Genomic DNA, 18935 nt, shown 5'->3' with positions numbered 1-18935 from the left:
GTTGTGGTATGTGTTAAAGGGGCGCTCTTTCGCCCAGGGCACATGAAAACCTGGAGCCAGCCCTACCCCCCCACAACTTTAGCCAAATAACCCCCATTTTTCAGTGCGTAACTTGTATTATGAAGTTAATTAAGGTTGACAAGCTTAAGTAAGAAGAATTGATGCTTTTGGCATTCAAATGGGCACTGTTGGTGTGTTTCCTGTCCTCCTCTCACTGCCGACTTTTATTCCCCATTGACTTACATTGGGTTTCGTGTTTCGGGACGACCCCGACTTTTCCCTATAATCGGACGATCTTGCTCGACCCGACTTTTGGAAAAGTCGGGTTTCACGAAACGAAACGCGACCCTAAAAAAACAAAAGTCGCTCAACTCTATTTCAATTATATAGATTAAAATAGTAAAAATCATACCACATGCAACCCCATAAATTCCAAATACGCTTTACTCATCAGCACGCATAGGAGTATATATATATATATATATATGTATATATTTCTATATATGTATACAGCAGTACTTTAGAAGGCTCACTGACCACCTCGAGGTGTGCGTCAGTTTGGCCTCTATCTGCAGTCACATCCGGTAGAGTAGATTCCAATTTGCAGTCTCACACATCTGCGCTGGTTGTTTTATTTCCATTACCCAAAGGCGAATAAGGAGACAGAACTCAGAACCAATATATAAGGGGCATACCCTAAACATCTGGCATAAGTGACGTTCCCCACTGGTGTTTAAACATCTACACCTATTAAAGGTAAGCCCACCCCTTCAGACACCAGAATGTTTAAAATGGTATTGGGTCACCATCTGGCTGAGCAAAAAGTTGTACGTACATATATGCCCAAGTATAAATCATTGATTAGGCCTCATTCACACTTCCGTTTTTGACCATCAGTCAAAATCCGCCAGTTTTTGAAAAAAACGGATCCGCCATTTTTTTTGGCAGATCTGTTTTTTTCCCCATTGAGTTGCATTACTGGCGGATCTTGATGGCCATCCGTTGGATCCTTTTTTTTGCGGATTCGCCAAATATTTTGCGTCCGCCGGCATGCCTGGACGGACCCTGCAACGTTTTTTTGGTTGTAGGATCTGCATTTTCCAGTGCGCATGCCCGGAGAAAAAAGTCAGGGAGAAAATTAACCCTGAAATTCTTTCTGGCGGACAAATAAAAATTCCTCTCTCTCACTCTCTCTCTCTCTCTCGCCAGCGGTTCCTTTAAAATTCTTCATTCTGCTTATCCGTCAAAAAATGGATCCTGTGGCATCCGTTCACATCAGTTAGGAACAGATCCGCTTTTCCGCCTTTTTGGCGGATTTTAACTGACAAAAAACTGAAGTGTGAAAGAGGCCTTAGTCAGCATACACAGATAAAATACACCAATATTAATAAGCAGGCTGTCAAACATATAAAAGGAACAATCTCACCCCCTTGTTCACCTGGTTATTCATGGTTTCCACTCTCCCAATATCTTGGGTGGGTTGTTCCAGGGTCCCTCATTTATTGTCTCCAACACGTTTCATCTCATCAAAGAGTCATCAGGGCAGTCATCTTTAGAAGAATGTGGTTTCTCAGACCACTTGTGGTGCAGGCCGCAAATTTTATGTGGTACCAGCCCGGCTGCTGCCCTGAGGTATGTGATACGAGTCTCCAAGTTACCGCACTCGACTCTGTTGGTCTTTCTTTCTTACACTCTAAGCAAAGTATGTATTTCTATTTACAATATATCAGCATGCCTACATTTACAAGAGACATCCCAACTACTCTTTGTAGGATCTATTACTTTTTTCTATAGTGATACCACTGATCACCAGTACCCAAGTGTGGTTTTTCCCAGTGCCGGCACTCCCACTGGCGATAGTGATTATTACCCTGACAAAATATTGCTCAAATTCTCTTTTTAAAAAAAAATGCTCAAAACCTTCCAAAATGTTGCCGAATTTGTAGATTCAGAAGAATCCAAGCAATGAGTGAATTTCTTTGCTGGCCGCCATTTTGCTGGACTCTAAAGAGCCTTGAAGGGGTTATAAAAATTTTTTGTTCACCCTCATCTTTCCAGTCACAAATCCTTTCTCTACTCAGTGACTAGGTTGCACATGACATCGCAGCGATACACGTCACAGCATTTGTGAACCTAATCGACACTGGGGGCAGAAGACACTGGATTACAGCAGAAGAAGATGACTGAAGACCTGAGCAAAGAGGGGTGAGGACAAAGCCAAGGAGCGTATAATTTTTTTATTTTTTAACCATTGTGCATCTCTTATGTTCTGAAATCTAGGGGGTCTGGAGATGTCTCACAGCATAATAAGGCACATTTGATTTTCAGTAAATTAATTTGATCCAAATTGAATTTAATTTAAAAAATTTGAGGCCGATCTGTCAAATTCAGTTTCAGCAAATTCGCTTGTCATTAATGCACACCTCTGTTCGAAATATAGGACAGCAGAAGTCTCCTGGAATTTGTTTCTTTGTCGCGCACATATGCAAATTGCCTCTTCAAAGAGGAAGAGGACGTAAACGCCTAAAAGTCAATATCGACCCTTTAAAGTTCCTGGCCACATAATATAGGATTGTAGCCAAACCAAAATCTCAATTTGCAGACATGGGTGTTTTGGGGTGTTTGCCCCTCGTCAGTGCAAAGTATGAGATCAGATTTGTCTAGGTGAGGGGCTTAAGACTGGGATCTAAGGGGTAACGTTTCTCCTTGTGGACAGTGAAAAGCCAAGCCTGGTATGTCAGAGTGAGGAGACTTATACTCCATGCATTCTCCTCTGGGAAATGAAATATTCAAATTGTCTCTTCAAACAGAAAAAGGAATTGAACTAGTGCCACCTATTGGTAGTAGCAATTGTAAAAGTCAATATTGACCCTTTAACCACCCTTGCTATATAACATAGGATATAAGCCAAACCAGAATCTCAGTTTGCAGACACAGTGTTTCAGCGTTTTTGCCCCTCCTCGGTGCAAAGTGCGATATTATTCACACCACATGAGACTTTTTTATGTATATATGATACAACTGGGACATTTTTCTCTTGAATAAATATTCCATCCAGACATTTTTATGCCTAATGCAATGTATTCCCACAAGAATTTCGGTTTTGCTTCCTCTTAATTATGATGCACATTATTTTCCATTTCTGTAAAGTTAAACATAGTTGTTTCTCCACTTGAAAACTTCTCTAGATGCTCCTCATGTGTCATCAGTCCCCGGCCAAGCCTTGTAAATTCAGGCTAGTTACATCAGTTAAAGGTTCCTGGCAGACCGCCATCTACAGATAAGTAATGGCATGCACAAGCATGAGAAATACACACAACACATAGGGTAAGAGCAAGCTTCAGACAGGGCAGCATTACTCACAAGAAGCCACAGGTACCAGTGAGCAATGGGAGCGAAGCTCTGAAGGAAATGTGCAGGGGAGAGGCAAGGGAGGGGACCAGAGCAGGCCTATGAGAAGACTGACAGCCTTGTAGAAGAAAATACAGCCTCTTACTATTTCCTTGACGTATCCGAGTGCAAGCAAAGTGAACTTTTACAAAGCTTTCCGCAGTGAATGGATCTAACTTTGACCAGAAAGGTAAGTCCTGTTGTATACAGCTAAGTAAAGTGTAATAGTAACTAATTAGCAGTCTATAATCTGGTGCCACAATAGCTGAGATATAACTTTCTGGCTGTCATTCATTGTCATTTCTTCTAAATGGAACAAGTTGCTAATAGTTAAGAAGTGAAAAGTTTTAGCTATGTTGTTTTATGTTATTTTTATGTTGTTTTCTACTTTTATGTTGTTTTTTATGTTGTTTTGTATTTGTTTCATGTTGGTTTTGGTTTTGTTTTATGTTGATTTTATGTTCTCTGCATTTGCTAACCTCCATTACCATCTATAGTTGAGCAATAGGTTTCAGTTTAGATAGAGAAGCTGTGGTTCACCATCCGGAGTAGAAGTATAAAGTGCAGCATGAATTGTTTGACGTAGTTTGTGCTATATTCTTGCAAGAACAATATAGCAGCAGGTTGTTAACCCCTTGTGGACGCCATGGTTGCCAGTTGTCTATACATGATATGTATGCTGGGACTCGCTGCAGGTGAAGTAAAGCAGCGTACTTCTTAGTGCAATGTCGGTGACTTGTGTATGGATTTTAAGAGAACTTGTGGATCAATTTCAATAGGACACAGATACTAGAGCGATTATAGTGCTCACAACTCCAGTTATGCACTGAAAGGCACCCTTTCGAAGCAATGTCCCCAACTGCAATGGGAGTGTAATCTTCGTAAAGCACAAGTATCGATTGGTATTTACTTCCATGATCCTCATCTGTGGATTCACTTGGGATTATCTCGTTTCTCACATAAACTCAGTTCGAATATAGTAGAGCATCCATAAAGCGCCACTCCAGCGTTTATTTTTTATTTTATCGCTGGAGTGGTGCCAATAATCTAAGTTCCCTGCACCTAGTCTTACACTTACCAGCTGCCATCTTCTTCTGTTCTCGGTGTCGCTTCAGTCGGTCTTCTGCATGGTTATGTATAATTTAGCGTGGCACTACTGCAGGGTGCGCAAGTAGGTTACCCAAACCAAAACTCAATAGTGAAAAGTAACTTGGCACTCAACTTAAGGGTCCATAGAAGAAAATGTTATTATGCAGTCTGCAAAACGTTTCGGCCTACATGGCCTTCATCAGTCTGCGATAAACCATAAACATAAGCATACAGTGAATATGTCCCGTTCATAATATGTAGAAATCATATGATTCACGAACGTGATAATAATTACAATAGTATGGTAAAAAACATTATAAAGACAAAAAAATAATGACAAAAAAATATAAATGCAGTGGAATAACCATATGTGCAGAGAACCAGATGTGAAGACTGAAAAAAGTACAAGAAAAAGAAAACGAATAATGAACCTACCCGACTGCTTAAAAGTATTGTGGAGAAATGGGGAACAAGCGTGAGTTCGAACCGTTGGATCACTCCACTGCATGATGGAGTCAGGGGCGGACATATCATTGGTGCATTCTTGCCCAAGGGTCCAAGAGGTAAGGGGGCCAAATCTACCTCCAAAACATGTTAAATTGTGCATTACGATGAGATATTAGACTGCAAAAGGGCCCATATACTATTCTTTCACAGTCTGTGTCTGCCAATGGCTGGAGCAATCCGAAAGTCACTACTCAATGTAAGTCTAAGAGAGTTAGGATAAGGTCAAAACGAGACACTCATCACACGGAGAGCTTTTGACTGTCACATCTGAATTCCGGTTAGTCAAAAGTGGTGGATCGGGACCGGGGTGGGGCTGGGAACAGCTAAACACGCCGCCTGGTATAATACAAGGGTCAGGGGCCTTACATTAGTGGCACCACTCCAGTGCTGAAATAAAAAAAACACTGGAGTGGTGCTGGGAACAGCTAAAGACGGCAGCTGGTATAATACAAGGGTCAGGACCTTACGTTATTACCTCCAAGCCAGCGCTGAAATAAAAAAATACTATGGTGGTGTTTTAAAAATGAACACTCTGAAACCATCACCAGCAGTCGTGTTAGTAAACCTGTTGATTCATATGGAACTGGCGAAAACGCAGATCTAATTGTATGTGGTTAACTCTGGTGCCACCAAACCAGAGATCTGAAGAATATGCCCCCGATGACAGGTGCTTGCAATGACGCCGTCCCTTAAATCCACAACCTAAATTTATCATGATGCAAATAAGTCCGAAAACTTGCACATTTCATTTTTAAGTGTATCATTTTTGGTATAATTTTGGCACAAATTTGTTTTACATTACACTTTTTGGGGGCTAACATGTCACCTATCCATGCATATCATATCCATATGAGCTAATATTTTGCAAGAGGAAAAAATTATAATATTTCATGGCATCTGGTATCGTCACCATCAGGGTTAATATTTGCATCCTGCACGGTCACTTTGCGCTGTGTATACAAGACAGCAGAAATTCCCATGGATAGGGATAAGGAGGCGGAGGATCCCTCTTGTTGAGACTTTTTCATGGCATCCAGCAGAGGTTCGCTCTCAGTATGGTATAATCCGTATGCCTCCTTGTATACAATGCCTGTGTATGTGAAGGAAAAACAGGCGCCTGTGCTTGTTTCACTTACATCTCGCATGACAAACAACTCCTGTTTCCCCTCTTCTTTATAAAGACACTGGAGGCATTGAACTCGCTCTCCCTGGGGCTTCTCCGCAGCCCTGTGATAACAATTTAGAGGAAAAAATCTTACGCCCCCCCTCATTAAAAGTTGAGAATTCCACTAATCCCAAATATGGGCAATCTGAGCGCGTGAGCCGAAAATAAAACTGGTTTCTTGTGCCTCGGAGTTAACACTATAGCTGCCTGCGACTGAAGGAATGTACAGAAAACTAGCAATAGTGTAAAAAAAAAAATGTGACATGTGGAGATGGTGCAATGTGCTCTCCGGCAAGACCGGACGTCTATATTTAGAAAGGCTCGTACCATAAAACAGCAAAGCGCACATTACCTAGTGACCGGCGCTCGTCAAATATTCCAGAGTCATAGATCCTGATTCATTAAGACTAGCGTCTTACACATCAGTCTTAAAGCACCACTCCAGCATTTTTTTTATTTATTTCAGCACTGGAGTGGTGTCACTAATCTAAGTTCCTTTATCCTATTAATATACTTACCAGCCGCCGTCTAAAAGTCTTACAACTTTTGCATAATCTGGTGTTGTGCAAAAAATAAATTTGTAAGTTTTCAAAGTGTTTTACGCCAGTAAATATTTGGATGAATCGGGGGGCTTAGTGGTGTTTTATACTCCAGTCTTAAACAGGACTTTACAAAAAAAACAAAAAATGTACCTAAGCACTAACAGGCAGGTAATTGCTGCTTACCTGCTTGTTGTGTCCGGCGTCGTACTTCCCCGGCACAGACCGATACTGCCGTGGATTCAGGAGCCTCTGATTACATCACATCTACAGAGCGGAGGCTTCTTTTCTGAACTGCCCTGTAGACGGGCAAGACTTACAATGTCATTCTGATTGACAGTCGGTTCCCCACTGCCTAATTAGCTGTCAATCAGAATGACCTCAGAAGTCCCGCCCCGTTGCATCGGCAGAGGCAGCTGAATCCCCAGCAGGAGCGTCTGTGCCGGGGAAGAACGGTGCCGTACATGTAGGGAGGAGGGCTCCCGCAGAGTGTCCGGGCCGGAACCAAAGGGACCGCCATCTAGGTTCCTAAGGGAACTGTACCCGGGGAATGGAGGAGGAGAGTGGACTGCTGGGAGTGACAGGACAGCAAGGTGAGGGGCGAGTATAAAAGGGACAGGGAGCGCGCAGGGGAGTCAGTTGACAGAACGGCAGACACGAAGCAAGAGACTGTGGGAGTTTGAGAGAGCCAGAGTGACAGACGGTGACCAAAGAGGAGACCAGTGGCAGAGGGGAGACTTACAGTGGCCTGCGGAGAGTAAGCGCCGAACTTACCAACAAGATACTGCTGCTTCACTCCAATCTGGGGTCACTACCTGCCCACGGACGTCCTCAGATGTTACCGCTGTGCTCCAACCTGTTTCGGCCTGTCTGCCGCCTCTCACAGCCGCTGCCACTTCACTCCAGCCCACGGCTGTGGCCTGCCCACTACAGCCCCGCTTCAACCCGCGGCTGTGGCCTGTTCATCATCGCCCGCAGTTGTCGTCACCCAGCTGCAGTCGGCAGTTGGGGCCTACTCCTCGCCTACAGAGAAACTCTTTGCCTAGGCCCAGGCTGTGCACGTGGCCTGCCAACCGCCACTCCTGGGATCTGTGACACAACCCTGCTTGGGGACTGGAGTCTCATTGAACTCGCTTACGAGCGGAACCCCGCTGTTTCTACAGGGGGTTACCTCATCAAAGGACTCCCTCAGGGCCTGTTGTGCCCCAACTCCTCCTGGGCACTGGAGTGCCCGAAGACTATGACAGATCTTCAGCAGCTGAGCCCAGTGGCTGCGACACCAAAGCAGCCTCATCAGAGACGCCGAGGGATGTCAGGACGGATAAGTGACACTATAGGAAATAAGGACCCGTAGTCGGCCATATCGCGGCCCTATAGCAACCGGCCTTTGCCGGGTTAGTCGTGTTCTCTTTGAAAGTGTTTGTTTGTGCAGAAGTCCCTGCGAGGACAATAGCTGTTATTGTGTTTTGGTTGCTTAGCATAGCCCTAGCGGCTTAAATTTTATAAAAGTTCTTCTTCTCAAAGTTCAGCTCAGTCTCGCGTCTCGTCACTGCATCCTGCATACCTGCAGTTGCCTACATTTGGTGTAGTCGGCAGGATGCAGTCTCCGAGCGTGGACAATGACGCCCCAGACCAGGGCAGGGCCGTGAACTTGACAGATAGCAAGGGCCCCCGCTCCAGCATTTCGTTGGGGGCTATGCTGAGCAACCTGCCTAGGTTTTCCGGCTCTAATACCATGCTATGGAGCAGAACAGAACGGATGCGGGGGCTCTTTCGGATGCACCCGATGACTCCTGACCTGGAAGCTGAAGTAGCTCTTATGGCGTTAGACTGGGAGGCTCGGAATTCAGTAATGTTGAGGCCCCCGGGACACCGCAACACCTTTGATAAAGTTTTACAGATTTTAGAACAGACACATGGGGACCCAACCAATGTGGGAGAGTTAAGGACCAAGTTGTTCAGTCGGATGCAGGGAGAGAGGGAGACCATCACCCAGTATATGAATGTCCTCCATGAGATGCATACGGCCATCAAAAGGAAGGACGGCTTAGGGGTAGGACCTATTGACATTACACTACGCGACCTGTTTGTGACTGGACTGCGGGACCCGTTAATAAAACAGGCATTACGGGAGCAGGTCAGAATGAATCCCCGTATGGACTTTTCAGAGGTAGGAAGTCAAGCACGCGCTCGAGAGCAGGAGCAGGGGATGACGGTCCCTGTGGGGAAGGTCCGGAGTGTGGAGGCTTCTGTGAATGCAGTTGAGGAGCCTCAATGGGTGGAGGAGATGAAACAAGAATTGAAGAACATCAAGGGCGAGTTGGCCGAAGTGAAGAGAAGGACTGAGTCCGGGACTGAACAGCCTAGTTTCAACCCTGGCCCCTGAGGGCCCCGCTCCACCCGGGGCGGTCAGTCTTCGCAGACCTGATCCTATGAGTGCGGGGAGCCGGACCACTTTGCCCGAGAGTGTCCTCGGCGTGGGAGATACCCACCTCGGCGGCCATTAAACTAGAGGGCTCCGGGCTGGGGGGATGCCGCTCGGAGCCAGAAACCACGATTAGGGGTGGTGGAAGTCCCAAAGATTTGGTAGCAAAATGTCCGGTGGTATGGGCACAAGTAGAGGTCCATGCCGTCCGGTACCTAGAGGACACGGGGTAACAAGTGACAACTATGCCTGCAACTTATTTCCGGCAGAATTTCCCCGAGGCAGCGAGACCCCAGTGGGGACCCATGATCAGACTAGTAGCCACCAATCAACTACCAGTCCCTGTTGCCGGGGTGGTGTGGGTACAGGTGACGCTGTGCGGTAAATCCCTCGGCCACAGAGGAGTGGTTTTGACCCAAGGGGAAACCGATATGCAGCATCCAGTCATTCTGGGCATGAACATACTACGGGAGTTAGACAATCTGCTCCTCAATGATCCCACGCACAAGATCCTGAAGCAGTGGGGTTCCCGCACGGCCCAAGGGCAGGTATTCCAGCAGTTGGTGTGGGAAGCGCGAGTACATCAGGACTGCCGGGAGGGCGAGGCTCTGGGCAAAGTCATCGCACCAGCGGCTCCTTTGCTTGTACTGCCCCCTGGGCAGACGATGATGGCCCTGCCAATTCGAGCCTCGATACCCTAGGAGGGCGTAGAGATGCAGGTGGAGCCATGCTACTCGGAGCGCTTGCCTCCTGGCATACTGGTGGCCCGCTCCCTTACCACAGTGCAAAAGGAGACCGTCCTGGTGCGCTGCGTGAACCTTGAAGACCAAGACATCGTCCTGAAGCCCTGGACCGAACTGGCCAAGCTAGTAAGGCCTTTGGAAGAAGTGCTGCCGGCCCCTGAGGTTCAATTGAGAGTGCAATCCGAGGACCCTTGGGAAGTAACTATCCGGACTCTACAGGCTACCGAAATCTTGACTCAGGAGAAGGGTCGAAAAATCCTGGAACAAATGCGGGCCGAGCTCTCCGGACTAACTTCAGCTCAGCTTTCCCAGATAAAAGCACTGCTAGGACAGTACCACGAGGTATTTGCTAGTCATGGGGAAGATTTTGGATGTACCACCGCCATCACCCATGGAATTCTCACGGCAGGAGCGGCCCCCAACGATATCGACAGATTCCTCCACAGCTCTACCAAGAGGTGAAAGCTTTGCTGGCCCAAATGCTACGGAAGGGAGTTATCCGAGAAAGCCCATTGTGTTAGTCCGCAAAAAGGATGGCACCCTATGGTTCTGCCTGGACTATCGAAAGCTGAATGCTTGTACCATCAAAGACTCGTACCCACTACCCCGTATAGAAGAATCCTTGTCCACCTTGGGGAAGGCGACGTATTTTTCGACTTTGGACCTGGCCAGTGGGTACTGGCAGGTGCCCATGTCAGAAGAAGACAGGGCTAAGATGGCGTTCATACTTCCTATGGGACTATTTGAGTTCAATCGAATGCCGTTCGGACTGGCCAACGCCCCGGGGACCTTTCAGCGGTTGATGGAGCGGTGTCTGGGAGATCTCAATTTCGAGGCCACGTTGATATACCTAGACGATATCATCATCTATGTTGCCACATTTGAGGACCACCTGAAGTGGTTGGGGCAGGTACTCGGCCGGCTGCAAAAGTACGGGTTGAAGGTAAAACCCCAAAAATGCCACCTATTTCGCACCCAGATCGAATATCTGGGCCATATCGTCTCGGCGAAGGGCGTAAGGCCATCTAGGGAAAAGGTTGCTGCCATTCAGGGATGGCCTACCTCCGAGACGATAAAAGACGTGCGTGCCTTCCTGGGGTTGGCCGGATATTACCGTCGTTTCGTAAAGAATTTTGCATGTCGAGCTCGAGCCTTGCACGACCTGCTGAAGGGGGCTCCCGCTGAGACAAATGGACTGAAAATCCAGTGGCTACATCTCCAAGAACAGGCCTTCCAAGACCTTAAGGCTGCGCTCTCGGATGCCCCGCTGTTAGCTTATGCGGATTTCTCGCAACCATTCATCCTGCACACTGACGGGAGTCTTCACGGGCTGGGGGCTGTGTTGTCACAAGTTCAAGACGGCCGTGAGAGAGTGATCGCCTATGGAAGCCGCTCACTTCATGATTCTGAGTGCAACCCTGACAATTACAGCTCCCTTAAGCTTGAGCACCTCGCAGTAGTGTGGGCCATGAGGGAGCGGTTCGCAGAGTACCTGGCAGGCTCCGAAGTAGTGGTGCAGACCGACAATAACCCTCTGGCTCATTTGGAGAACGCCAAACTGGGGGCTCTGGAACAAAGATGGGTGGCCCGGATGGCGAAATTCAACTATAAAATCATCTATAAAAGAGGGGCCGAGAATGTACATACTGACGCCCTCTCCAGGATTCGACATACAACCCCAGGGAAGAGTCGAGACGACGAACTGGAAGGGGAAGAGATACCGCTCGCCCTTACCGCTGCCGTGCTCACAGCTGCCACCCAAAAAGTACTCCCCTCGGAGACCCTAAGGGGAATGCTGGAGCAAATCCGTGATAAATGGATCCAACAGCAGCAAGAAGATGAAGAAATTGGGCATCTCCGGAAATGGGTAGCCGCTGGCTAACTGCCCACTGACTCCCAAAGACAGACTTTGACTCAGGACATGTTGCTGATGTTACGATAATGGGAGAGGCTGGTTATCAGAAAGAGACTATTGTATCGTAAAATGACATCAAGGGCAACATCTAAGACGATTTGGCAGGTAGTTGCACCCGGAGCCCAACTTAACGAACTGGCTAGAGAAGCCCACGAAAAGGGGGCTCATTTCGGAGCTCTAAAGACGTTGCAATGGTTGCAAGAGATAATTTACCATCCATGCTTGCATGCTGTTGTGGACGAGACTTGCCGGGCCTGCTGCCTATGCGAATTAGCCAAACCTCCAGCACAGCGAGCCCCAGTACAACAATAGTTGTCTCAGCACCCCTCGAGCTTCTGACGGTGGAGTACCTGACCATTGGTCCCGCATTCCAGGGCTACGAACACTGCCTCATCATGGTAGATAATTTCACTAATTTGAGAGAGCCAGAGTGACAGACGGTGACCAGAGAGGAGACCAGCAGCAGAGGGGAGACTTACAGTGGCCTGCGGAGAGTAAGCGCCGAACTTACCAACAAGATACTGCCGCTTCACTCCAATCTGGGGTCACTACCTGCCCACGGACATCCTCAGCTGTTACCGCTGTGCTCCAGCCTGTTGGGGCCTGTCCGCCGCCTCTCGCAGCCGCTGCCGCTTCACTCCAGCCCACGGCTGCGGCCTGCCCACTACCACCCCGCTTCAGCCTGCGGCTGCGGCCTGTTCATCATCGCCCGCAGTTGTCGTCACCCGCTGCAGTCGGCAGTTGGGGCCTACTCCTCGCCTACAGAGAAACTCTTTGCCTAGGCCCAGGCCATGCACGTGGCCTGCCAACCGCCATTCTTGGGATCTGTGACACAACCCTGCTTGGGGACTGGAGTCTCATTGAACTCGCTTACGAGCGGAACCCCGCTGTTTCTACAGGGGGTTACCTCATCAAAGGACTCCCTCAGGGCCTGTTGTGCCCCAACTCCTCCTGGGCGCTGGGGTGCCCGAAGACTACGACAGACCTTCAGCAGCTGGGCCCAGCGGCTTTGACACCAAAGCAGGCTCATCAGAGATGCCGAGGGATGTCAGGACGGATAAGTGACACTATAGGAAATAAGGACCCATAGTCGGCCACATCACAGCCATATAGCAACCGGCCTTTGCCGGGTTAGTCGTGTTCTCTTTGAAAGTGTTTGTTTGTGCAGAAGTCCCTGCGAGGACAATAGCTGTTATTGTGTTTTGGTTGCTTAGCATAGCCCTAGTGGCTTAAATTTTATAAAAGTTTTTTTTCTCAAAGTTCTGCTCAGTCTCGCATCTCGTCACTGCATCCTGCTTACCTGCAGTTACCTACATACACAACAGGCAGGTAAGTTCCAATTACCTGCCTGTTAGTGCTTTGATACATTTTCTGTTTTTTGTAAAGTCCTGAATATCCCCGTTAATGAAAAGCACAGATGGAAAGAACTAACATCAGCTGACTGGTGTGGGAAATACCTAAAATTAGGGTGTGGTGCACAGAAGCCTCAAGCTGCCTCCTGAGCAACGAAGAACATGGAAGGAGAGAAAATATCCCTCAACCTCAGGACTAAGAGCTTTGACAGCTCAAAACACGTAGACATGGCATTATTGATTTTTTTAACAACTCTTTCTCTAACTCTTTTTCAATTAACTTAATAAATGTGATGTTTTTAACCATTCATATTTTTGGCTGGATACTTTCTCTCCTTTCATGGATAATCAAAAGCACTCTAAAGATGTACGCAATTTAGTAAGAGATGCATGCCCAGAATTGTCAAACTTCCAGAAATCCCTGGGCAGTTTGTTAAAATTGGGCAACTTTTCATAGTGCATTGGAAAAAATTGATTCATCTGCTTTTTTTCCTGCGGCAGGGCATTGTAATTATTATAATTTTCCATCTGAGTAAATCTTGGTTATAGGTTCCGATCAGTATATTATAGTACAGACAATTGCCACTTACAACCTTTATTATTCATTATGATTTTCCAATGATAAAAAACATTGGCTGTCTGTGATTTTTGTCCAAAAAATTCAAAAAAGATAAAAAAAAAGAATAGATTGGCATCCATGAACATGCATCGTAAAAAATGGCACATTTTGGGTTTTCTAAGCACCAAAAATAGAAATCTATGTCAGCTATGCCATTTCCATTATAATTTATGACAGTTTAAAGGGTAAATTATAATAACATTGTGGCATAAAGGAGACCTCTACCAGGCACGTGATCAAGAAAGGTGTGAAACGCGCGTCGGGTGCATTTTCTCAGATTGATGAGATCTCTTTTATGCCACTATGCATCTTTACTTATTTTTACACTTTTTACTTTGATTTATTTTTGTTTATATTTCACATCTTCTCCCTCTCTTTATCTATGGTCTATTTACACTGTATATTATTTATCACTCTGGGATCTAGTTTTCATTAATGTATCCGTTCACTATATCGCTGACTTTTTATACCTTATTGCTCTCCTGTACCTATTAGTCAGTCGATGATGTGACTACCCACTGGATGAATACATTTTCTAAAGATATTGTACCTCGCACTGCAATTATGTAGGTGTTTGTTACAATGCTGTGCTCAGTTGTGCTTTACTTGTTGCCGATCTTACAAATATAGGTTTGCTACTAAACAAAATGGTGAAATCATCACCTTTGTTTTTAACAGTCAATCTCAATTGAGGAAATATTAGGTAAATTCCAGTTGACCCAACATGAGACTTTATTTTTGCTACCCACTGGATTATCAGGATCTCCAGACAATTAAGTGTTGTATTAAAAGATTTTTACTGTATTATAGATATAAATATATGTGAGAGAAGAGAATATTCTCTGCTGTCGACTAATCAGCCCCAATCGTAAACCTGATTAGTTTGTTTTTTTCCATTTTAAATAGATAAGCGCAGATGAGAATCAGACGGCTATGCTTCAAATCTGGAACCTAATGCTTCTACTATTACATATGCATAGTCTTCTTAGCAATATTTTATTAACACTAAATTCAAATGAATCGTATTTGCATAGTAATATCGGGGGGAAAAAAGGTACATGCTCTTAAAGGGATATGCCCGTCCCATACATTTAAAGCATATCCACAGGACATGCCAAAAATGTAGACCAGGGCTGTGACCTGCATCCATCTCGAGAACCAGTCCCCGTCATTATCACTGATGTGGCTGCACATGCACACTAGTTCAACATGTATATTGCGCGGTCACCTCTCCATTAACATAGGTCTACAAAGGCACATTCTTTTCTAAAGATGCAGGTTATAGAGATGGCACCCACCATGTATCACACCTTTATGACTTATCCTCTTCCATGTTTAATGTAGATAAATGTAGAATAATGCACCTAGGACGGAGTAATCTTTTTGCTGCAAATACATTAAATGGGAGCACACTCGGGACTACAGAACAGGGAGAAAGACTTGGGTATTCAGGTGACAAGTAAGCTGAGCAGCAGTACTCAATGTCAGGCAGCAGCTGCAAAAGCAAACATGATTTTAGGGTGTATAAAAGCAAATAAAATCCTGTGATCCCAATATATTGTTACCCCTTTATAAATCACTTGTAAGGCCACATCTAGAATATGGGATCTAGTTTTGGACCCCACATTTTAAAACGGCTATTGAGAAGTTAGAGTCAGTTCAATGACGGCAACTAGATTATCACAAGAGGTGGAAGGCCTCTCATATGAGGAGAAGTTGGAAAAGTTGGAATTGTTTAGCTTAGAAAAAAGAAAAAAGACATCTCAGAGGGGATCTCATTTACATGTATAAATATATGTGTGGCCAGTACAAAACACTGGCATATGGCTTATTCCTTCTAAGGGCTCATTCCCACTTGCGATGAAATCGGACGAATGTAATCCGATTAAAAATCGGATTGCATTCGGACCAATGTTATTCTATCATTTTATGTTCATCTGCATTTTTTTTGCAGCTCAGATCGGATCTTGATCGGATTGGAAAAAACTCGCAGCATGCTGCATTTGTAATCGGAAATCAAATCACATCCCGCAATCGAAGTCAAAGGATGCAAGAAAAAAAAACTGCACAGCACTCAGACCATGCGAGTGCTGTCTGAGTTTTACACACTTATCTCCTTTAAAAAGATGGCAATTCATCTTCCGTGTACAGTAAAATGACAGGTTAGAATGGAATACATAGAATACATATATACACATAGAATCCATAGATATATAGATGTCATTGACACACACACACATCTATATATATATATGTACATATGATAGATAGATAGATAGATAGATGAAAAGTCGACAATTCAGCAGCCGTGTACTGTAAAATCACTGCAGGAGCTGACAGGATAGAAGAGATGGATTACATACAGTAAATACAAAAAGAACAGGTAGATATACAGATGTCAGTGACAAATACAATTAGTACAGTGTGTGCAGCTTACTGTACAAGTATTTAATTATTAAAAGATTATTTTTCTGAAAAAAAATGGTGTGGGCTCTCATGTAATATTCTTAACCAGCCGAAGGAAAGCCAACAGCTGGGGGCGGATGTTTATAGGATGGGAAAGGGATAATACCCATGGAGCTTTCAAGGCTATTAATATCAGCTCACAGCTATATACTTAGTCTTTACTGGCTATTAAAATGGGGGACCCCAAAAAAATTACGTAGGGTCCCCCTATAATTAATAACCAGCAAAGGCTATGCAGACAGCTGTGGGCTGATATTAGTAGCCTAGGAAGGTGCCATGGATGCTGTCCCACACCCCTCCCCGGCTAAAAACATCAGCTCTCAACCACACTAGAAAAGGCGTATCTCTAAGATGTGCCAATTCTAGCACTTAACCTCGCTCTTCCCACTTGCCCTGTAGCAGTGGCAAGTGGGGTGATAGTTAGGGGGGTTGATGTCACTTTTGTATTGTCAGGTGACATCAAGCCCAGAGGTTAGTAATGGAGAGGCATCAATAAGACTCCCCCATTACTAACCCCATAGTCATATCATATATAAACACACACTCCCAGAAAAAAAGTTCTTTAATTGAATGACACAGACTCCTTTAATGAATCTTAATTAAACCATACTTATATCAACCATTCCACAAATGCCACTGACTCCTGCAAAAGAGTTAAAATGAGAAATCAACAATATTCCTCACCTTTCAACAGAGAAGATGATAATCCATTTGTCCCACGATGGGTAACAGTAATTTTTATCTGGTGCCCAAACTTTCATATATCAATGTACATGTGGATTTCCTTGAAACTATAAGTGTTTACGGTAGAGTCTATAAAATCACCAATAGCCAGTGTGAAAATTGCAATATTTGAATTTTTATAGTACAGATTGTGACAATGCAGAAAAAAATGCCAAAAATCTGATTTAGGCCTCATTGATCCCTGTTTTTCACAGATGCATTATAGTCTTTGGGGCTGTTCAGATGTCCATGGTTTTTCATGGACAGTGTGTCAGTGCAAAACTCACAGAGACATGTCCATTTTTTTTTCACAACCACATAAGAAAAATACTAATATAAGTCTATTGATAAGTGAAAAATATGTACAGAATATATTGTGTGTCATCAATGTGCTGTCCATATTTAACATTGCAAAGTATAGAAGCTTTGTAATTTATTTATTTATCCATCCATGAAAACCACTGATGACACACTGACGGTAAAAACGGACACAAGTACGAAACACTGATGACACACTGACGGTAAAAACGGACACAAGTACGAAACACTGATGACACACTGACGGTAAAAACGGACACAAGTACGAAACACTGATGACACACTGACGGTAAAAACGGACACAAGTACGAAACACTGATGACACACTGACGGTAAAAATGGACACAAGTACGAAACACTGATGACACACTGATGGAAAAAACGGACACAAATACGAAACACTGATGACACACTGACAGTAAAAACGGACACGCAAATGAAACACTGATGACACATTGATGGTAAAAACGGTCACACGGATGAAACACTGATGGTAAAAACAGACACAAGGATGAAACACGGATGACACACTGACAGTAAAAACAGACACAAGGATGAAACACGGATGACACACTGACAGTAAAAACAGACACAAGGACAAAACAATGATAATACACTGATGGCAAAAATGGACACAAGGATGACACACTGATGATACACTGATGGTAAAAACGCACACACGGATGACACACTGATGATAAAAGCGGACACGCGGATAAAACACTGATGGTAAAAACAGACACAAGGATGAAACACTGGTGACACTCTGACAGTAAAAATAGACACAAGGACAAAACAACGATAACACATTGATGGTAAAAATGGACACAAGGATGAAACACTGATGATAAAAGCGGACACACGGACAACATACTGATGGTAAAAATGGACACATGGATAAAACACTGATGACACACTGATGGTAAAAACGGACACAACGATCCGAAGTACTGATGACCCTAGTACCATGTTTTACATGCGCGACGTGTGACTGAGGCCACAGTATGTAATTTTCCAATGCTACATTCCATTTAAGGGATTGATTGTGCGACAGATACATTTTAACAATAATATTTTGCAGTAATTTAGATGTGATGAAACAATTGCCAGTGCTGCCTAGATAATAACAATGTATCAGAAATCAATGCATTTATCAAAAATAAAACCGCTCCTTAGGTTTGGATATGATGTGACCGCACATATAGCGACATGCAGGACATCATGTAAACTAATGACATGAACATCTATTTAATACAGAAATGAGTTATGCGAGGAAATCCCCAAATCCTCCCGACCCAGGTGTGGAATTGCTCCTGATAATCCAAATGAGTGTTCTTCCACGTGAGGAATTGACTTCTTGCTTTCCTTTGTTATCTGGTATATTCCCTGTCAGTTATGTACATGAAGCCATGTGGGAAAACAGGTGTTTGATGGTCAAAAAAAAAACCTGATACAATGTGAAGGCATGAACATGAACATCTGCTGCTACAGCGCAGTCCTGAAAGTCTTGGAAATCTTTGCACGTTTGTCAACTAAGTCACAATGTGTCTGTTCTCCAGCAGCAGCGGATTTATCGCAGGTTGCCTGCCTTCTAGTACGCCGATAAAATAACCCATCCGCTCATATTTGCAGCTGTCTGGATGACACCGCCATATGCAGAATCCTACTAAACTTGACAGAGTGT

At 44.7% G+C, this 18935-nt stretch overlaps 1 protein-coding gene across 1 annotated transcript in view; it reads left to right on the top strand.

Moving 5' to 3' along the window:
• The first annotated feature begins 3262 nt into the window (after positions 1 to 3262).
• The window catches only part of KIAA0040 (KIAA0040 ortholog), a 60961-nt gene continuing 45288 nt past the window's right edge, over positions 3263 to 18935 (top strand). The window contains exon 1 of the mRNA XM_073563743.1: positions 3263 to 3580. The gene's annotated coding sequence lies outside the window, so the exon portion shown is untranslated. The remainder of the gene's footprint in view (positions 3581 to 18935) is intronic.

The sequence above is a fragment of the Dendrobates tinctorius genome, unplaced genomic scaffold (assembly GCF_039654945.1).
Source record: "Dendrobates tinctorius isolate UK_male_01 unplaced genomic scaffold, ASM3965494v1 ptg000396l, whole genome shotgun sequence".
In the NCBI taxonomy this organism is placed as follows: Eukaryota; Metazoa; Chordata; class Amphibia; order Anura; family Dendrobatidae; genus Dendrobates; species Dendrobates tinctorius.
The sequence above is the reverse complement of the archived record's forward strand: the minus strand, read 5'-3'. Positions and strand labels throughout refer to the sequence as shown.